Below are 23,440 nucleotides of genomic sequence, written 5' to 3'. Positions count from 1 at the left end.
CTCAAAAAAAAAAAAAAAAAAAAAAAAGCAAGACTTCTTTCTTTATGTCACAGATGAGTAATATATATTTTCCTGGATGCCCATTTGGCATTTCAGCATTCTTTCCCTTCCTTCCTTCCTTCCTTCCTTCCTTCCTTCCTTCCTTCCTTCCTTCCTTCCTTCCTTCCTTCCTTCCTTCCTTCCTTCCTTCCTTCCTTCCTTTCTTTCTTTCTTTCTTTCTTTCTTTCTTTCTTTCTTTCTTCTTTCTTTCTTTCTTTCTTCTTCTTCTCTCCTCCTCCTCCTCCTCCTCCTCCTCCTCCTCCTCCTCCTCCTCCTCCTCCTCCTCCTCCTCCTCCTCCTCCTCCTTCTTCTTCTTCTTCTTCTTCTTCTTCTTCTTCTTCTTCTTCTTCTTCTTCTTCTTCTTCTTCTTCTTCTTCTTTCTTCTTCCTTTCTTCTTTTTCTTTTCTTCTTCTCCTTCCCCTCCTTCCCCTCCTTCCTCTCCCCCTCCTCCCCCTCCTCCCTCTCCTCCTCCTCCTCCTCCTCCTTAAATGAGACAGGATCTCACTCTGTCACCCAGGTTGGAGTGCAATGCTGTGATCATAGCCCACTGTGGCCTTGAACTCGTGGGCTCAAGTGATCCTCCTGCCTCAGTCTCTCAAGTAGGTGTATGCCACCATACTTGGCCAGAACAAATTTCTTTACTAGAAATAATCGAGGAACAGATGAGTGAATTAGCTAGCTAGTACTATTGATTTCATCTGGAACCTAGAGATAAAAAGCATGACAGAGCCAGTGAAGGATCATGTGAAAAAGATCAGCAATACTAACATATTTCTAGTACGAGTTCCAGAACAAGAGAATGAAGAAAATTTAGAAAAAGCAATATTCTAAACAAAGATAACTAAAAATTTTCCAGAATTGAGAAAAGATTTATTCCATATCAAAAGTATACTTTGAGTACTGAGCAGGATAAATATAAAATAGTTTTAGGACTTTGAATTACAGAACTCAGGCTCAATTTATGTTAATCCTGCCTGCAAACGTCTTCAGGCTCCATTTCATTCTTTTGCCCTTTATGTCAACTTTCCTGTTTCCTCTTTTTCCTTAAGCCATGTTGTCTGGATTCTGATCTGGCTCCACTGAGCCTAATCTTAACTTCCCAGTTTCATTTAATAAAGTTGTCAAAATCCTTTCTGGGTGGAAATGCTGGGAAGATTGATTTAGCTGGGATCAAGTATGGACACTTAGTTCTCTTGTGTCTTACCTTTACCAGCCCCTCTCCAAGTTATAGGGAACCAAACATCAGTCCTTTCACTGCCAGCTCAGGAAGTTATATCTAATCCCTACCATCTGCATCCTAGATTCCCAGCGTCAATGTGCCTGGAAGAAATAGACAAGTCCCCATGAGGTTTTGGATGAATTCTCCCTTCACTCAATTCCTATATTCTATATAAAATTCCTTTCCTTCTCCCACCACCTCTGCTCTTCCTGCCCATCCCCAGAGGTTACAACCTTTTGCCTTTACATAAGGAGCACCTCTTTGTGGTCATCATTCTTGTGTAGGGAGATGGCTTATTGTTAGAAAAGGGGAACAGTGATTTGTACAGATATGAATAAGGCCCCTTCAGCACGGTCTCATGATCAAATATTTGTCTCATAGTAACTGTCCCTCAACAGGTTCATCATAGTAAAACTGAAGAATATGAGTAATGAAGTAATGAGAGGAACATAATATGATTAATTTTGGACTAGCAGAAGGCTTCTTAGGATGCTAGAAGACAATAAACAGTAACTTTTAAATGCGGAAGGATACAAATATTAGCCTAGAATTTCTTAAATTAATTTTTAATTATTGTGGATATATATCAGCCTAGAATTTTAGTGTAGTTTTATGCCATTGTTCAAGAGTGATGACAGGGCTGAGTGCAGTGACTCATGTCTATAATCCTAGTGATTTGGGAGGTTGAGATGGGAAGAGTGCTTGAGGCCAGGAGTTTGAACCCAGCCTGGGCAACATAGCAATACTCTGTCTCTTTTAAAAACAAAGCTAGTCATGGTGGCTTTCAGCACTTTGGGAGGTAAAGGGAGAAGTATTGCTTGAGCCCAGGAGTTTGAAACCAGCCTGGGCAACAAGTGAGACCTTGTCACCACACACACACACACACACACACACACACACACACACACACACACACACAATTAGCCAAGCATGGCGGTATGTGCCTGTAGTCCCAGCTACTTGGGAGGCTCAAGTAGATTGCTTGAGCCTGAAAGGTCAAGGCTACAGTGATACAGTGAGCCAAGATCACCTCATTGCACTTCAGCCTGGGTGACACAGAGCCTGTCTCTAAATAAAAAAAGAGAGATGACAATATGTAGCACTTTTGAGACATACAACCTCAAAATCACTTATTATCTATAGACTCTAAAACTATTTAAAAAGTAATATACTCTAGCAAGAAGAAAGATGAACTCAGAGTGAAGGTGTGAAATACAAAAGAAAATGGTTAGAACAAACATTGATAAAATATAGTGGTAAATTTAATAAATTTTGACTTAAAATCAGATTATTTTGTGTTAAATTCATATTTTATGTGTTTTTATATAAATATTTTATGTCATATTACATAAATATTATATTATGTTAAAATATAAAGCTCTAAAACTCTGCATTCTTATTGGCCTTTTGGCTAAAATTAAATGTAAAACTTTAGACAGCAGTAACAAGTTGAAGAAGTTGCATTTCATTTTATTTTTTATTTCAATAGTTTTTGAGGTACATGGTTTTTTGTTACATGGATAAGTTACTTAGTGGTAATTTCTGAGATTTTGGTGCACCCATCACCCGAGCAATAAACACTGTACACAATGTGTAGTGCTTTATCATCCCTCACCCTCCTACCCGCTTCCCCTAGTCCCCAAAGTCCACTGTATAACTCTTACGCCTTTGTGTCCTCATAGCTTATTTCCCACTTATGAGTGAAAACATACGATGTTTGGTTTTCCATTCCTGAGTTACTTCATTTAGAATAATGGTCTCCAAGTCAATCCAGTTTGCTGTGAAAGCAATTATTTCATTCCTTTTTTGGCTAAGTCATTATTCCATGGTGTATATGTATCACATTTGCATTTTCTTTATCTACTTGTTGACTGATGGGTGTTTGGACTGGTTTCATATTTTCACAATTGCAAATTATGCTGCTATAAACATGTGCTCACAAGTGTCTTTTTCATATGACTTCTTTTCCTCTGGGTAGATACCCAATAGTGGAATTGCTGGATCAAATGGTAGATCTACTTTTAGTTCTTTAAGGAATCTCCATACTGTTTTCCATAGTGGTTGTACTAGTTTACACTTCCACCAGCAGTGTATAAGTGTTCCCTTTTCACTGCAGCCATGCCAACATCTATTATTTTTTGAGTTTTTAAAATTATGGTCATTCTTGCAGGAGTAAGGTGGTAGCTCATTGAGGTTTTAATTTGTATTTCCCTGATAATTAGTGATATTGAGCATTTTTAAATATGTTTTTGGCCATTTGTATATCTTCTTTTGAGAATTGTCTATTCACATCCTTAGTCCAGTTTTTGATGTGGTTATTTGTTTCTTTCTTGCTTATTTGTTTGAGGCATTTGTAGATTCTGGATATCAGTCTTTTGTTGGATGCATAGTTTGTGAATATTTTCTCCTATTCTGTGGGTTGTCTATTGACTCTGCTGGTTATTTCTTTTGCTGCAGTGAAGCTTTTTAGTTTAATTAGGTCCCATCTATTTATTTTTGTTTTTGTTGCATTTGTTTTTGGATTCTTGATCATGAACTCTTTGCATAAGTCAATGTCTAGAAGAGTTTTACCAATGTTATCTTTTAGAATTTTTACGGTTTCAGGTCTTAGATTTAAGTCTTTGATCCATCTTGGGTTGATTTTTGTATAAGGTGAGTGACAAGGATCCAGTTTCATTCCTCTGCATGTGGCTTACCAATTATCCCAGCACTATTTGTTAAATAAGGTGTCCTTTGCTCACTTCATATTTTTGTTTGCTTTGCCAGAGATCAGTTGTCTGTTAAGTACTTGACTTTATTTCTGGGTTCTCTATTTTGTTTCACTGGTCTATGTACCTATTTTTATACCAGTACCATGCTATTTTAGTAACTGTAGCCTTGTAGTATAGTTTGAAGTCAATTAAAGTGATACTTCCATATTTGTTCTTTTTGCTTAGTATTGTTTTGGCTATGCAGCGTCTTTTTTGGTTCCATATGAATTTTAAGAATGTTTTTTCCTAGTTCTGTGAAGAATAATGATGGTACTTTGATGCTAATTGCATTGAATCTGTAAATTGCTTTTGGATGTATGGTCAGTTTCACAGCATTGATTCTATCCATCCATGAGCAGGGAATGTGTTTCCATTGTTTGTGTCATTGATAATTTCTTTCAGCAGTGTTTTGTAGTTTTGCTTGTAGAGATCTATCTTTCACCTCCTTGGTTAGGTATATTTGTAGGCATTTTTTTTTTTTTTTTTTTTTTTTGCAGCTGTTGTAAAAGGGATTGAATTCTTGATTTGTTTTTCACCTTGGTAATTGTTGGTATATAGCAGTGCTAATGATTTGTGTACATTCATTTTGTATTCTGAAGCTTTACTGAAGCCATTTATAAGATCTATGAGCTTTCTCAATGAGTCTTTGGGATATTCTAGGTATATGATCATATAATCTGTGAACAGTGACAGTGTGACTTCCTCTTTACCAATTTGGATGCCCTTTATTTCTTTCTCTTATCTGATTGCTCTGGCTAGGACTTCCAGTACTATGTTGAATAGAAGTGGTGAGAGTGGGCATCCTTGTCTTGTTCCACTTCTCGGGGGAAATGCTTTCAATTTTTCCCTGTTCAGTAGAATGTTGACTGTGGGTTTGGAATAGATAGCTTTTATTACTTTGAGGTAAGTCCCTTCTGCCAATTTTGCTGAGGGTTTTAATCATAAAGTCATGCTGGATTTTGTCAAATGCTTTTTCTAGATCTATTGAGATGATCATATGATTTTTGTTTTTAGATCTATTGAGATGATCATATGATTTTTGTTTTTAGTTCTGCTTATGTGATATATTACATTTGTTGACTTGCATCTGTCAAACCATCTCTACATTCCTATTATCAAACCCAGTTGATCATGGTGTATTATCTTTTTGACATGCTGTTGGATTCAATTAGCTAATATTTTGTTGAGGATTTTTGCATCTATGTTCATCAGGGATATCAGTCTGTAGGTTTCTTTTTTTGTTTTGTTTTTTCCTGGTTTTGCAATTAGGGTGATACTGGCTTCATAGAATGATCTTTAGGGAAGAGCCATCTTGCTCTATTTTTTTGGGAATAGTTTCAGTAAGGTTGGTACTGATTTTTCTTTGAATGTCTGGTAGAATTTATCTGTGAATTCATTTGGGCCTGGACTTTTTTTTTGTAGGCAATTTTAACAATTACGTTTTTAATCTCGCTGTTATTGGTCTGTTAAGTTTCTATTTCCTCATGATGTAATCTAGGAGGGTTTACATTTCCAGGAATTTAACCATCTCTTCTAAATTTTCTGGTTTGTATGCATAAGGTGTTCATAGTAGCCTTGAATGATCTTTTGCATTTCTTTGATATTGGTTTTAATGTTTGTATGCATAAGGTGTTCATAGTAGCCTTGAATGATCTTTTGCATTTCTTTGATATTGGTTTTAATATCTCTGTTTCATTTCTTTTTTTTTTTGTTATTTAGTTTTTATTTCATAATCATAAACTAAACTCTGCAATCCAGCTAGGCATGGGAGAGAACAAGGAAAACATGGAACCCAAAGGGAACTGCAGTGAGAGCACAAAGATTCTAGGATACTGTGAGCAAATGGGGTGGAGGGGTGCTCTCCTGAGCTACAGAAGGAATGGTCTGGTGGTTAAGATAAAACACAAGTCAAACTTATTCGAGTTGTCCACAGTCAGCAATGGTGACCTTCTTGCTGGTCTTGCCATTCCTGGACCCAAAGTGCTCCATGGCCTCCACAATATTCATGCCTTCTTTCACTTTGCGAAAGACCACATGCTTGCCATCCAACCACTCAGTCTTGGCAGTGCAGATGAAAAACTGGGAACCATTTGTGTTGGGTCCAGCATTTGCCATGGACAAGATGGCAGGACCTGTATGCTTTAGGATGAAGTTATCATCTTCAAATTTCTCCCCATAGATGGACTTGCCACCAGTGCCATTATGGCGTGTGAAGTCACCACCCTGACACATAAACCCTGGAATAATTCTGTGAAAGCAGGAACCCTTATAACCAAATCCTTTCTCTCCAGTGCTCAGAGCACGAAAATTTTCTGCTGTCTTTGGAACCTTGTCTGCAAACAGCTCGAAGGAGACGCGGCCCAAGGGCTCGCCGTCGACGGCAATGTCGAAGAACACGGTAGAGTTGACCATGGCTAGTAGTACAAGAATTTCCTCAGCGGCAGCGTCTGCAAAGCCTCTGTTTCATTTCTAATTGAGCTAATTTGGATCTTCTCTCTTCTTGGTTAATCTTACTAATGTTCTATCAATTTTATTTATCTTTTCAAAGAATCAGCTTTTTGTTTCATTTATCTTTTGTATTTTTTTGTTTCAATTTCATTTAGTTTTGCTCTGATCTTGGTTATTTCTTTTCTTCTGGGTTGGGATTTTGTTTGTTCTTGTTTCTCTAGTTCTTTGAGCCGTGGCCTTAGATTGTCTGCTTGTGCTCTTTCAGACTTTTTGATGTAGGCATTTAATACTATGAATTGTTCTCTTAACACTGCTTTTGCTGTATCTCAGAGGCTTTTTTATGTTATGTCACTATTACCATTCAGCTCAAATAATTTTTAAATTTATATTTTGATTTCATTGTTGGCCCAAAGATTATTCAAGAGCAGATTATTTAATTTCCATGTGTTTGGATGGTTTTGAGGGTTCCTTTTGGAGTTACTTTCCAGTTTTATTCCACTGTGATCTAAGAGGATAGTTGATATAATTTTGATTTTCTTAAATTTATTGAGACTTGTTTTGTGACCTGTCATTTGGTCTGTCTTGGAGAATGTTTATGTGCTGAAGAAAAGAATGTGTATTCTTAGTTGTTGGGTTGAATGTTCTATAAATATCTATGAAGTCCTTTTGTTCTAGTATATAGTTTAAGTCCATTATTTGTTGATTTTCTGTGTTGATGGCCAGTCTACTGCTGTCAGTGGAGTATCGAAGTCCCCCACTATTATTGTATTGCTGTCTGTCTCATTTCTTAGGTTTAGTAGTAATTGTTTTATAAAATTGGGAGCTCCAGTGTTAAGTGCATATGTATTTAGGTTTGTGATATTTTCCTGTTGGACTATTTTTTTAAATCATTATATAATGTCCCTCTTTGTCTTTTTATACTGTTGTTACTTTAAAGCCTATTTTGTTTGATACGAAAGTAGCCACTCTTGCTCACTTTTGGTTTTCATTTGTGTGGAATATCGTTTTTTACCCCTTTACCTTTAGGTTATGTGACTCCTTATGTGTTGGGTGATTCTCTTGAAGACAGCAGGTACTTGATTGGTGGGTTTTTATCCATTCTGCTCTTTCGTATCTTTTAAGTGGAACATTTAGGCCATTTACATTCAATGTTAGTATTGAGATGATATGTACTGTTCTATTCATCATGTTAATTGTTGCCTTAAAACCTTTTTTTTTTCTGTTGTGTTATTGCTTTTTGGATCCTGTGAAATTTATGCTTTAAAGAGGTTCTATTTTGGTGTATTTTGAGGTTCCTTTTCTTCAAGATTTAGAACTCCTTTTGGGATTTCTTGTAGTGCTGGCTTAGTAGTGGCAAATTCTCTCAGCATTTGTTTGTCTGAAAAAGACTTTATCTCACTTTCATTCATGAAGCTTAGTTTTGCTGGATACAAAATTCTTGACTGACGATTATTTTGTCTCAGGAGGCTAAATATGGGACCTCAATTCCTTCTGGCTTTGTAAGGTTTCTGCTGAGAAGTCTTCTGTTAATCTGATAGGTTTTCCTCTATAGTCCATCTGATGCTTTTGTCTCACAGCTCGTAAGATCCTTTTTTCCATCTTGACTTTAGATAGCCTGATGAATATATGCCTAGGTGATGATCTTTCTGCAATGAATTTCCCAGGTGTTCTTTGAGCTTTTTGTATTTGGATGTCTAGGTTGCTAGCAGGGCCAGGGAAGTTTTCCTCAATTATTCCCTCAAATGAGTTTTCCAAACTTCTAGATTTATTTTCTTCTCCAGGAATACCAACTATTCTTAGGTTTGATCGTTTAAGATAATCCAAAATATTTTGGAGGTGTTGTTCTTTTTTTTTCCTTGTCTCTGTCTGATTGGGTTAATTCAAAAGCCTTGTCTTTGAGCTCTGAAGTTCTTTCTTCTACTTGTTCTAGTCTATTGTTGAAACTTTCCAGGCATTTTGTATTTCTCTAAGTGTGTCTTTCATTTCCAGAAGTTGTGATTATTTTTTCTTTTTGATATCTATTTCTCTGGATAATTTTTCATCCATATTCTGTATTTTTTAATATAATTTTTAAAGTTGGTTTTCACCTTTCTTTGATATCTCCTTGAGTAGCTTAATAATCAACCTTCTGAATTCTTTATTTGGCAATTCAGAGATTTCTTCTTGGTTTGGATTTATTGTTGGGAATCTTTTGGGGGTGTTATAGAATCCTATTTTGTCATATTACCAGAAGTACTTTTCTAGTTCCTTCTCATTTGGGTAGAATATTTCAGGATGTTATAGGCTGTGGAATTAGGTATTATCTTCTTCCTGGGATCAGGTTTATTCTGTAATGAGTTGCTGTAATGGCCTGAGCTGGTTGGCCTCCAGCCAGGAGGTGGCAGTTTCAAGAGAACGCTAGCTGCTGTAGTGGTGGGGGCTCTAAGCTTGCCCTAATATGTCCAGGGTAAGTATTTTGGTTTCTCAGGTGATGGACTCCCAGGAGTTTCTGTTTTGTGTTTGGCTACCAGGGTGGGTAGGGAAATACCATCAGGTGTGGGCAGGATTAGGTGGGTCTGGGCTCAGACTCTCCTTGGGTGGGGCCTGCCATGGCCACTGTGGGGGTTGAGGGGTGATTCTCAGGTCAATGGGGTTATGTTCTAGAGGGGATTATGGCTGCCTTTGCTGTGTCCAGGCAAGTGGGGGATAGTGGTAGCAAGTGGCCTCAGCCAGCTCCCACATAGTTGGAAAGTCTAGTCTCACTCCATGGTGCCATGCTGAAACCTTACCCCAGGCCATGAGCTACCCTGCTAAGAAACAACCTGGCTTTCAGACCTCACCCTTTCTAGTCTGCCTACTCTGTCTGCAGCAGCTCCTGCACTCCTGCACTCACTCGTATCCACAGCCACTCCCACTCATTCCTCAGACTCTGCTCAAGAAAATCTGTGCCCAGTTGAATCCACTAGCAATTTCAGTTGGAAACTTCTTTCACTCTGTGAGCCCTTCCCCTACAATTCCACTGGCTGCCTTCCCCAAGGGTCCCTGTAAGATATAGTCAGGGATGGCTTCCCTGGGCTCAAACTGGGGACTAGGAGTGCATGCAAGGCACTTCCTGCTGCTATTTCTATTTTTATATTTTTCATGACTCCCTAAATCCATTTTATCTCTAGGTAAGATGAAGTCCTTCTCCTGTGATTTGAATTTTAAGAATCCCCAGTGGGGATGTGGGTTCAGAGGTAGATCCCCTGCCTTACACTTTGGGAACTCACAGTTTTCCACCTGTTTCATGCAACTTACAGCAGCATGTTGCTCCTTTCAAAGAGTCTGTGAATTCTTTTGGTTTTTCTAGTACATTTCTTCTGTGGTTCTTGGAGCAAAAGATCAGGGTGTGAGTCTCCACACACTGTTTTGTTTGTCCATGTGGGAGCTGCATGTTAGCCCTGTCTCCTGTATGCCATCGTCCCCACTTCTCCAGAAGTTGCCTTTTATTGGGTAAAGCATGACAAGGGTCATGTTATTTAAGGAGGGGGCTGTATATACTGAATTCCTTTAGATATTTTTGTAATATTTATAGTCAAGTATATTAAATAACATTAAGAATAACCATTAAATAAATTGACATACTGTCTATAGCATTCAAATTAGAAGAGAGGGAAAGGGGGAGGGGCATAGAAATCATATCAGTCTCAGATAGATAGGAAAGGAGTATAAAACTAAAGAGCTTCTGCATTGCAAAAGGAACAGTCAGCAGAGTAAACAGACAATTCACAGAGTGGGTGAAAAGCCCCACAATCTATACATCTGACAAAGGACTAATATCCAGAAACGGAAATCAAAACCATAATGCAATACTACCTTACTTCTGCAAGAATGGCTATCATCAAAAATAAAAAAAAATGTTGATGTGGATGCAGTGAGAAGGGAAGACTTACACACTGCTGCTGGGAATGTAAACTAGTACAACTACTATGGAAAAGAGTGTGGAGGTTCCTTAAAGAAGTAAAGGTAGAACTACTATTTGATCCAGCAATCCCACTACTGGGTATCTACCCAGAGAAAAGGAAGTCATTATACAAAGATACTTGCACATGCATGTTTATAGCGGCATCATTGGCAATTGCAAAAATCTGGAACCAGCCAAATGCCCATTCACAGCAACCTGGATGGAACTGGAGACTATTATTCTAAGTGAAGTAACTGAGGAATGGAAAACCAAACATCGTATGTTCTCATTCATAAGTGGGAGCTAAGCTATGAGGATGAAAAGGCATAAGAATTAAACAATGGGCTGTGGGACTCAGGGGAAAGGGTGAGAGGGAGTGAGGGATAAGAGACTCCAAATTGGGTTCAGTGCATACTCCTCAGATGATGGGTAGACCAAAATCTCACAAATCACCATTAAAGAACTTACTTGTGTAACCAAATACCACATGTTCCCCAAAAACCTATGGAAATAAAAAATAATAAAAAAAAGAAAATAAAAAAAAACTCACAAAACGATGATAAACATAAGACACAAAATTAGATGATATAAATAGCAACACATATAAGTAATCACAGTAAATATAAATAGAATAAACACAATATATTATATTAGTTGTTATTTATACCTTTCTCACCTTCCCACACTTGCCTAAAGGACAATGCTTCTCTTCTTAGAGCTTTGCCACAAGTCTGTGTGTCTTTGTTTTGCCTGTAGAGTATATGGGGATGTATCCGATGCTACATCTGAGCAGAGGCTTTAAATATGTTTGTGTGATTTGTCTTGAGCTCTTGTGCTTTGCTCTCTGTCATAAAAACACCTTGTCCCAGGTGAGGCTGCTAATTCAGCCTGGAACCCAGAATGAAAAGGTACTTGGAGAACGTCTGAACATGACCTCAAGTCTGAAGCTGAGCCCAGCCCAAGTCCAGTAGAGCCCAGCAGAGTCACAGCCAACACACAGATCTGTGAGAATAAGATAACATTTATTTTTTAAGCCATTGAGTTTCTTTTTTTTTAATAAATTCAGCTTTACTGCAACGCTTGTTCACTAATTGTATTTGTTTTCTAGGGCTGCTGTAACAAAGTACCACAAACTGGATGGTTTAAAACATCAGAATTTTATTCTCACAGTTCTAGAGACAAGAGATCTGAAACCAAGGTGTTAGAGGACCAGTCTTCACCTGAAACCTGGTGGAATCCGTCCTTGCCTCTTCTTAGCTTCTGCTGGTTTGTCAGCAATCTTTGGTGTTCCTTGGTTTGCAGCTGCATAATTCCCAATCTCTGCCTTTGTTGCTATATGGCATTCTCTCTGTGTGTCTGTGTTCTCATGTGGCCATTTTGTTATGAGAACATTAGTCTTATTGGGTTAGGGAGCCACCTTGCTCTGGTATGACATCATCTTAACTCATTATATCTGCAATCACCCTATTTCCAAATGAGGTCATATTCTGAGGTCTTCATGTTTAGCCTTCAACACATTTTTTTTTCAGTGGGGGGACAACAATTCAACCCATAACATGAATATATAAATTGAAATCTAGAAATTGGATGTTCATATAATAAAAACCTGAAATATGTGGTGACCAAGATACAGGTGGTGAAAAACTATTCTAGGAACCTGTAAACATGGACATGTTTTGTAGTGGTGAAACATTGGGTAAAGCATAAAATATACCAAGTGAACTTGCGATTTGTGCAAAGAGATTTGGAGACAGTATGTTGCCAGCTTGAATTGGTTGTCATTAGTGGCATTTGATAAAATACAGAAAAAAATATTTGATTGAAAGCAAGGATGCAAAGAAAAACAGAATCCATGAAGTCTGTGATTGTAAGGATAATGAATGAATATTTCTCATCTCCAACCAATGAAATGTATTGAGAAATATTCCCAATATATGAAGGCAGAATGAGCCACAAATTAAGATACATTCTTAGGGAAAAGACATATTTAAAAGTAGTATATCAATCACATCTTTTGTTAAACCCTCTAATTGGATTAAAAGGGTCTCTAGGAAATCCATTCAGCTACAGTATACTCCTCTGTCCCATTGATTTTATCCTAGACAGTGTGACAAAATTTTGCCAATGGAAAGTGAACAGGCATATTGTGGGCTGACAGACCAAGTGAATAAAATTTAGAAAGCATATCAAAGATTTGAATAATACAATTAACAAGTCTGATCTATAGACACTGTGGATTCCTACACCCAACAAACAGAGAATATATAGTCTTTTCAAGTATCCATGGAGTTTTCAAGACAATTGATTATATAATATTACACAAATTTCAGATAATATACACAGTAGAATTAACACAGTGTCATTAACTTATGAGTCAATAATAAATAGTTTAAATCTCTACCCCCCAATAACCTTGGAATGAAATGAATGCACTTGTCAATAATTCATGAAATAAAAAAGAAATTTTAATAGGAATTACAGGTATGAACATCAGTGAAGATGCTTGTGGTAGAGTCTGCTGCAAAAATTTTCCTATTTATTGTAATAGGGCCATAATGGGGTTGTCTCACCAAAGACTAAATTTTCAGCCTACTTTGTTGCTAGGTGTGGTTATAGAACTTAATTTATATCAAAAGAATGTGACTGGAAATGGGCCAGGCATGGTGGGTGATCCCACCATGTAATCTCAGCACTTTGAGAGGCTGAGGCAGGCGAATATCTTGAGCTCTGGTGTTTGAGACCAGCTTGGGCGACAAGGTGAAACTCTGTCTCTACAAAAAATACAAAAATTATCCAGGTGTGGTGGCACATGCCTGGGGTTCCAGCTACCTGGGAGGCCAAGGTGGGAGGATTGCTTGAGCCTGGGAGGTTGAGGCTGCAGTGAGCCATGATTGTGCCATTGCACTCCAGCCTGGGTGATAGAATGAGACCCTACGTCAAAAAACTGTGAATGGAAAAAACATTTTTCCTTCCAGGCCTTGCCTATAAAACCTTGCACACATATTCCTCCACATTTAACTTTCCCTACTTGCTGGAATGATGGTGACCAAAGCAACCTTGAGAAATATGTTTTAAGGATGGCAAAGGATACATTAGCTTAGGATCCAGACATATCTGTGACCTTGGAATACTCACTCTCATTCTTAAGTGAGAAGGCAGTAAAGTGTCTTATTTGATCCATTGTCTATTGGATTCTCTTTGTTATAGTAGTTCAATCATTTACCCTAATCAACATCCAATGCTTTTGGGATCTCACTGAAGCACTTATTTGGGGAAATTTATGGTTTAATACATTTATTTTGAAACTATTGAAAATAGGCTGGGTGTGGTGTCTCATGCCTGTAATCCCAGCACTTTGGGAGGCTGAGGTGGGCAGATCACAAGGTCAGGAGTTCAAGACCAGCCTGGCCAACATGGTGAAACCCTGTCTCTACTAAAAATACAAAAATTAGCTGGGCATGGTGGTGCACCCCTGTAGTCCCAGCTACTTGGGAGGCTGAGGCAGGAGAATCATTGGAACCCAGCAGGTGGAGGTGCAGTGAGCCAAGATCATGCCACCACACTCCGGCCTGGGTGACAGAGCAAGACTCCATCTCAGAAGAAAAAAAAGTATTGAAAATAGGTATTTGGCTGAAGAAGCTGGAATAAGAACAACAGTAAATCTAAAAAATGAACTTGAAATAAATGAAGAATGTAAATGAATGGGAAAATAAGGAAGAAACAATAGAGATCAAGAAACTAAGGAAGAAACAATAGAGATCAAGAAACAATAGAGATCAAGAGATCTATTTTTTTTTTTTTTTTTTTTGAGATGGAGTCTCGCTCTGTCGCCCGGGCTGGAATGCAGTGGCCAGATCTCAGCTCACTGCAAGCTCCGCCTCCTGGGTTTATGCCATTCTCCTGCCTCAGCCTCCCAAGTAGCTGGGACTACAGGTGCCAGCCACCTCGCCTGGCTAGTTTTTTGTATTTTTTAGTAGAGACAGGGTTTCACTGTGTTAGCCAGGATGGTCTCGAACTCCTGACCTCGTGATCTGCCCGTCTCGGCCTCCCAAAGTGCTGGGATTACAGGCTTGAGCCACTGCGCCCGGCCAAGATCTATTTTTTAAAAAAATAGACCAATTTCTAGAAAGACTAATCATCAACAAAAATAATGAAGACACCATTAAACACTAGAAGAGGAATAGGGGACATAATTAGCATGAGAACAGACTAATACACTAATTATGTGCAGAGCTGGGTAGGCCTCATGAAACTTACACTCATGGCAGAAGGGGAAGCAAACATGTCCTTCTTCATATGGCAGCAGCAAGGAGACGTGCAGAGTGAACGGTGGGAAAACTCCCTTATAAAACCATCAGATCATGTGAGAACTCACTATCATGAGAACAGCATGGAGGCAAATGCCCCCATGATTTAATTACCTCCCACCAGGTCCCTCCCACAACAGATGGGGATTATGGGAACTACAGTTTAAGATGAAATTTGGGGTGGGGGGACACAGCCAAACCATGTCATTTTGCCCTGGGTCCTCCCATATCTCACGTCCTCACATTTCAAACTACAATCATGCCTTCCCAACAGTCCCCCAAAGTCTTAACTCATTCCAGCATTAACTCAAAAGTCCAAGTCCAAAGTCTCACTTGGGACAAGGGAAGTCCCTTCCACCTATGAGCCTGTAAAGTCAAAAGCAAGTTAGTTACTTCCTAGATGCAATGAGGGTACAGGCATTGGGTAAATACAGCCATTCCTAATGGGAGAAATTGACCAAAATGAAGAGGCTACAGGCACCATGCAAGTCTGAAATCTAGTGAGGCAGTCAAATCTTAAAGCTCCAAAATGATCTCTTTTGACTCCATGCCTCACATCCAGGTATTACTGATGTAAGAGGTGGACTCCCATGACCTTGGGCAGCTCTGACCCTGTAGCTTTGCAGGGCACAGCTCCCGTCCCAGCTGCTTTCTTGACTGGTGTTGAATGTCTGTGGCTTTTCCAGGAGTACGGTGCAAGCTGTCAGTGGTTCTACCCTTCTGAAGTCTGGAGGATGGTTGCCTTCTTCTCACAGTGTCCCTAGGCAGTGCCTCAGTGGGGACTCTGTGTGGGGGCTCTGACCCCATATTTTCCTTCTGCACTGCCCTAGCAGAGGCTTTCCATGAGGGCTCTACCCCAGGAGCACACCTCTGCCTGGACATCTAGCCATTTCTATACATCTTCTGAAATCCAAGCAGAGGTTCCCAAACCTCAATTCTTGTTTTCTGCACACCTGCAGGACCAACACCATGTGGAAGCTTCCAAGGCTTGGGGCTTGCACCCTTTGAAGCAATGGCTTGAGTTTCAGAGAATATATAAAGAGAGGAACATACATCCAGAAATTTAATTTAATTTTGCAGGTAGTATAGCATTGACAACAAAATGAGTAAGACAGTTCCAGGAAGTAAAAACTATGCTCAGTGTCACTTATGCAGTGTGATGGGAAAATTCTGAATAAATATTAGGAAACAATAAATTACCAGCATTAAAATACTATTTAGATCATGGTGTGGCAGGGCCCTCTCAACTCCATGTCCAGGTGGATATCCAGGCATTTGAAGCACCTGTTCTCCTGGTTCAGCAACCTGACCCTACCCACCCTACCCTTCCTGTGCAGAGATCCTGATACAGGGAGGCCTTCTCCACTTCATGCCCAGGCAGATCTCCAGGAATTTGGAGCACTAGCTCACTTGGATCCACAACCTGAGCAATCCTACCCTTCCTGTGCAGAGATCCTGGTGCAGGGAAGCCCTCTCTGCTGTATGCCCAGGCAGATCCTCAGGCATTCAGAGGATCTACTTGCCTGGTTCAGAAGTCTGAGTCACTCCACTCCTCCTGTGCAGAAATCTTGGTGCAGCAGGTCCCTCTCCACTCCACGCCTAGGCAGATCTCCGGACATCTGGACCACTCACTCTTTGGGATTAGGAATTTAGGCTCCACCCCATTCCCGTGCGGAGGAGGGCTGAGGAGGTTGATTTCCTCCATGCTTAGGCAGACATCTGAGTACTTGGTGCTCGCCTATTGGATTCTTCCTCAGTGCTGGTGCTTGTGCCTGCCATCCAGGTACCTTTAGGCAGAGATCTGCCCAGTCTGACCCTGCCCATAGTGGCCCCTTCACCCTGCCCCAGGGCTGAGCAGGAAGCTCAGAGAGAGAGAATGAGAGAGAACCCAGTAATACAGGGAAAAAGAGAAAAAGAAAAAATCCTACCCACGTGAAAACAATTGCAAAAATTAGAAGTGTCAGTGTCTCCAGATGAGAAGGAACCAACAGAAGAATTTTGGCACCATGAAAAATCTGAATGTTGTGACACCACTAAAGGATCACACTAGCATTCTAGCAATGGACCCTAACCGAAATGGAAACTCAGAAATGACACATAAAGAATTCAAAGCATGGATTGCAAGGAAGCTTTTTGAGATCCAAGACAAGGTTGAAAGTCAATGCAAAGAAACTGCTCAAGCAATCCTAGAAATGAAGGAAGAGATAAATGTCTTTAAAAAATAAATCAGAGCTTCTGCAATTGAAAAACTCACTTAAGGAATTTTGAAATACTGTTGAAATCTTTATCAATAAACTGGACCAAGAAGAAGAAATAATTTCAGAGCTTGAAGACTAGTCTTTGTAACTAACCCAGTTAGACAAAAATAAATAAAAATAATTTTTAAAAAATGTACAAAGTCTTCAAGAAATATGGGATTATGTAAAACAACCAAACCTATGAATTATTGGCATTTCTGAGAGATAGGGAGAAAAAGTAAACAACCTGGAAAATATGTTTGAGGGAATTATTTAAGAAAATTTCCTCAATCTCGCTAAGGAGGTAGACATCCAGATACAGGAAATCCAGAGAACATCTGCCTAATACTATACAAAATGAACTTTACCAAGGCATATTGTCACCAGATTGTCCAAGGTCAATGCTAAAGAAAAAATCTTAAAGGTTGCTAGAGAAAGGTCATGTACAAAGGGAATCCCATCAGGCTAACAGTGAACTTTTCAGTAGAAACCTTACAAGCCGGGAGAATTTGGGGGCCTATTTTCAGCATTCTTAAAGGAAAGAAATTCCAACCAAGAACTTCATATCCTGTCACTGGCCATCAGAGAAATGCAAATCAAAACCACAATGAGATACCATCTCACACCAGTTAGAATGGCAATCATTAAAAAGTCAGGAAACAACAGGTACTGGAGAGGATGTGGAGAAATAGGAACACTTTTACACTGTTGGTGGGATTGTAAACTAGTTCAACCATTATGGAAAACAGTATGGCGATTCCTCAAGGATCTAGAACTAGAAGTACTGTATGACCCAGCCATCCCATTACTGGGTATATACCCAAAGGTTTATAAATCATGCTGCTACAAAGACACATGCACACGTATGTTTATTGCGGCACTATTCACAATAGCAAAGACTTGGAATCAACCCAAATGTCCATCAGTGACAGACTGGATTAAGAAAATGTGGCACATATACACCATGGAATACTATGCAGCCATAAAAAAGGATGAGTTTGTGTCCTTTGTAGGGACATGGATGCAGCTGGAAACCATCATTCTCAGCAAACTATCGCAAGAACAGAAAACCAAACACCGCATGTTGTCACTCATAGGTGGGAACTGAACAATGAGATCACCTGGACTCGGGAAGGGGAACATCACACACCAGGGCCTATGATGGAGGCGGGGAGGGGGGAGGGATTGCACTGGGAGTTATACCTGATGTAAATGACGAGTTGATGGGTGCTGACGAGTTGGTGGGTGCAGCATACCAACATGGCATAAGTATACATATGTAACAAACCTGCACGTTATGCACATGTACCCTAAAACTTAAAGTATAATAAGAATAATAATAAAAAAAAAACTTCATATCCTGCCAAAGTAGGCTGTATAAGCGAAAGAGAAATAAAAAGATATTTTCCAGACAAGCTAGCACTAAGTGAATTTGTTGCCATTAGACCAACCTTACAGGAGATCCTTAAGGGAGTTTTAAACATGGATACAAAAGAATGATGCCATCTACCACCAAAACACACTTAGGTCATAGCCTAAAGACCTTATAAAGCAACCACGCAATAGAAACTACAAAGCAACCAACTAACAACCTTATGATAGGATCAAACCTCACATATCAATATTAGCCTTGAATGTCAATACTTTAAACACCCCACTTAAGAGGCACAAGGTGGAAAGTTTGGATTAGAAAAGAAGACTCATCTGTCTGCTGTCTTGAAGACACCCATCTCACACATAACAACATCCACAGGCTCAAAGTAGAGGGTTGAGAAAGATCTGTCATGCACATGGAAAACAGAAAAGAATAGGGATCACTGTTCTTATATCAGATAAAACAGACCTTAAGCCAACCATAGTAATACAGGACAAAGAAAGGCATTATATAATGATAAAGGGTTCAATTCAACAAGAAGACTTAACTATCCTACGTATATACACATCCAACAGTGGAGCACTCAGATTCATAAAGCAAGTACTTCTAGACCTATGAAAAGACTTAGACAGTTACACAGTAATAGTGGGGAACTTCAACACCCATACTGTCAACATTAGACAGGGCATTGAGGCAGAAAACGAACAAATTTTAGCCTTAAACTTGTCACTTGATCAACTGGACCTAATAGACATCTACAGAATACTTCACCCATCAACCACAGAATATACAGTCTTCTCATCTGCATGTAGAACATACTCCAAGATCAACCACATGCTTGACCATAAAGCAAGTCTCAATAAATTCAAAAAAATCAAAATTATACCAACTATACTCTCAGACCACAGTGGAATAAAAATAGAAATGAATACCAGAAAGATCCCTCAAAAACACACGCTATAAGGAAATGAAACAACTTACCCCTGAATGACTTTTGGGTAAACAATGAAATTAAGGCAGAAATAAACAAATTATTTGAAAAAAATGAAAACAGACACAAGACATACAAAAATCTCTGGATGCAGTAAAAGCAACGTTAAGAGGAAAGTTTATAGTGTAATTGCCTACCTCAAAAAGTTAGCAAGATCTCAGATTAATGATCTAACATTATATCTACAGGAACTAGAAAAATAAGAACAAACTAATCCCAAAGCTAGCAGAAGAAAAGAAATAATTAAAATCTGAGTGAAACTGAATGAAGTTGAGACCCCAAAATCCATACAAAGAATCAACAAGCTAAAAGCTGGTTATTGGAAAAGATAAATAAAATAGATAGATCATTAGCTAGATTAACAAAGAAAAAAAAAAAGATTCACATAAACACCATCAGAGATGATAAAAGGTGACATTACAACTGATCCCACTGAAATACAAAATATCCATGGAAAATACTATGAACACCTCTATGCACACAAACTATAAAATCTGAGGAAATTGATAAATTACCAGAAACACACAACCTCCCATGGTTGAATAAGGAAACAATTGAAACCCTGAACAGACCAAGATTGACTTCTGAATTAGAATCAGTGATAAAAAGCCTACCAACGAAAAACAAAAAGCCCCAGCTGGATGGATTCACAGCTAAATTCTACCTGATATACAAAGAAGAGCTGGTATCAGTTCTACTAAAAGTATCCCCAAAAATCGAGGAGGAAGGACTCCTTCCTACCTCAATCTACAAAGTGAGCATCACCCTGATACCAAAACCTGGCAGTCACCGTGAAAAAATAAAACAATGAGCCAATATTCCTGGTGAATATAGACACAAAAGTCTTCAAGAAAATAATAGCAAACCAAACTCAACAGTACATCAAAAAATTAATTCACCACAATAAACAGGTTTCATTCCTCAAATGCAAGGCTTGTTCGACATACACAAATTAATAAATGTGATTCACCACATAAACAGAGTTAAAAACAAAAACCATATTATCATCTCAACAGATGTGGAAAAAGCTTTTGATAAAATCCAGCATCGCTTCATGATAACAATTATCAAGAAACTAGGCATCAAAGGAACATACCTCAAAATAATAAGACCCATCTATTACACACCATAGCCAATGCCATGCTGGATGGGCAAAAACTAAAACCATTCCCCTTGAGAACTGGAGTACGACAAGGATGCCCACTGTCACCACTTCTATTCAACATAGTACTGGAAGTGTTAGCCAGAGCAGTCAGGCAAGAGACAGAAATGAAAGTCAACCAAAAAGGAAAAGAAGAAGTCAAACTCTTTTCACAGATTATATGATTCTATACCTAGGAAACCCTGAAGACTCTGGCATAAGGCTCTTGGAACTGATAAATGACTTCAGTAAAGTTTCAGGATACAAAATCAACATACAAAAATCAGTATGATTTCTATACACCAATAATGTTCAAGCTGAGAGCCAAATGAAGAATGCAATCCCACTTACAGTAGTCATATCCAGGAAATATCTAGGAATAGATCTAACCAAGGAGGTGAAGGAGCTCTACAAGGAGAAATACAAAACACTGCTAAAAGAAATCATAGATGACACAAACAAATGGAAAAACATTTCATGCTCATGGATTGGAAGAATCAGTATCGTTAAAATGGCCATACTGCTCAAAGCAACTTACAGATTCAGAGTAATTGCAATTCCTATCAAAATACCAATGTAATTTTTCTTTTCTTTTCTTTCTTTCTTTTTTTTTTTTTTTGTGATGGAGTCTTGCTCTGTCACCCAGGCTGGAGTGCAGTGGTGTGATCTTGGCTCACTGCAACCTCCACCTCCTGGGTTCAAGAGATTCTTCTGCCTCAGCTACCCAAGTAGCTGCTACACCTAGTGCATACCACCACACCCAGCTATTTTTTTTGTATTTTTAGTAGAGACTGGGTTTCACCATATTGGCCAGGCTGGTCTCAAACTCCTGACCTCAAGTGATCTGTCCACCTTGGCCTCCTAAAGTGCTGGGATTACAGACGTGAGCAACCATGCCCGGCCCAGTGTCATTTTTCACGGAAGTAGAAAAGACTATTCTAAAATTGATATGGCACCAGAAAAGAGCCCAAGCAGCCAAAGCAATCTTACAAAAAAAGAGCAAAGCTGGAGGCATAACATTACCTGAATTTCAACCATACTATAAGTCTACAGTAACCAAAACAGCATGGTACTGCCATAAAAACAGATTCATAGACCAATGGAACAAAATAGAGAACTTAGAAATAAAGCCACATACCTACAACCATCTGATCTTTGACAAAATTGACAAAAATAAACAATGGGGAAAGGACTCCCTATTCAATAAGTGATTCTGGGATAGCTGGCTAGTCATATGCAGAAGAATGAAACTGAACCTGTACCTTTCACCATATATAAAAATTAACTCAAGATGGATTAAAGATTTAAATATAGGACCCTAAAGTATGAGAATCCTAGAAGAAAACCTAGGAAACACCATTCTGGACATCAGCCTTGCTAAAGAATTTATGACTGTCCTCAAAAGCAATTGCAACAAAAACAAAAGTGAACTACTGGGACGTAATTAAACTGAAGAGCTTCTGCATGCAAAAGAAACTGTCAACAGAGTAAATAGACAACCCACAGAATGGGAGAAAATATTTGCAAATTATGCATCCAACAAATGTCTAATATCCAGAATCCATAAGGAGCTTAAACAGTTGAACAAGCAAAACACAAATAACCCCATTAAAAATGGGGAAAAGACATGAACAGACACTTCACAAAAGAAGGCATACAAGTGGCCAAAAAACATGAAAAAATGCTCCACATCACTGCTCATCAGAGAAATGCAAATGAAAACCACAATGAGATATCATCTCATACAAGTCGGAATGGCTATTATTGAAAAGTTAGAAAACAATAAATGCTGGCGAGGCTTATACATTGTTGGTGGAGATGTAAATTAGTTCAGATATTGTGAAGAGCAGTTTGGAGATTTCTTAAATAACTTAGAACTACAATCCAACTCAGCTATCCCATTACTTGGTGTACATCTAAAAGAAAACAAATTATTCTACCAAAAAGACACATGCACTTGCGTCTTCATTGTAGCACTGTTCACAATAATAAAGACATGGAATCAATCTAGGTGCCCATCAATGGTGGACTGGATAAAGAAAATGTGGTATGTATACAACATAAAATACTATGTAGCCATAAAAATGAATGAAATCATGTCCTTCACAGCAACATGGATGCAGCTGGAGGTCATTATCCTAAGCGAATTAACATAGGAATAGAAAATCAAGTACCACGTGTTCTCACTAATAAGTGGGAGCTAAATATTGGTACACATGTACATAAAGATTGCAGTAATGGAAACTGGGACTACTAATGTGAGATAGGAGGGAGATGGGAATGGGTTGAAAAACTAGTGGGTATTATGTTCACTGCCTGGGTGATGGGACAATTTGTACCCCAAACCTCAGCATCACGCAGTATACCCAGGTAACACACCTGCACATATATCTCCTGAATATAAAATAAAAGTGGGAAAAAATAAATTTAAAAAATACTGTTATATATCCAGATACAAAATACATAGGGATATATTTAATGAAATATGATTAAGACTTCTGCATTGAATATACAGAACATTACTGAGGAAATTTAAAGATGATCTAACTGGAGAGACATGCTATTTTCACAGACTGAAAAACTTGGTGGTGTTAAATATCAATTTTCTCAAAACTTATCTGTAGATTAAATAAAATCCCAATAAAAATCCCAACAGGCTTTTTTGAGGGGTAAAAGTTGACAAGCTGATTCTAAAATGTATATGTAATTGAAAGTGTCCGAAAATAACAACAACAAAAAGAATAAATTTGGAGGACTTAAACTTTCTGACTTCAAGACTTAGTGTAATGTTATGGTAATCAAGACAGTGTAGTATTTATGTGTAGACAGGCAACTGGAACAGAATAGAGGGTTCTGAAATAGATCCACATTTATGTTGTCAATTGATTTTCTACCAAAGTGCCAAAGCAATTCCAAAGAAAATGATAGTCTAAAAAATGCTCTCAGAACAACTGACTATCTGTATGGGGAAAAAAATGAACTTCGCCTGTTGCAAGTAAAACTCCTGTTTC

At 38.6% G+C, this 23,440-nt stretch overlaps 1 pseudogene across 1 annotated transcript; it reads right to left on the bottom strand.

The window, feature by feature from the left end:
• Positions 1-5,922: 5,922 nt before the first annotated feature.
• On the bottom strand, positions 5,923-6,420 carry LOC115893681 (annotated as a pseudogene). The gene has a single exon (XR_004053745.1). The product of XR_004053745.1 is annotated as a peptidyl-prolyl cis-trans isomerase A pseudogene (transcript).
• Between the last annotated feature and the right edge of the window lie 17,020 nt (positions 6,421-23,440).

The sequence above is a fragment of the Rhinopithecus roxellana genome, chromosome 15, assembly GCF_007565055.1.
Source record: "Rhinopithecus roxellana isolate Shanxi Qingling chromosome 15, ASM756505v1, whole genome shotgun sequence".
NCBI lineage: Eukaryota > Metazoa > Chordata > Mammalia > Primates > Cercopithecidae > Rhinopithecus > Rhinopithecus roxellana.
The sequence above is the reverse complement of the archived record's forward strand: the minus strand, read 5'-3'. Positions and strand labels throughout refer to the sequence as shown.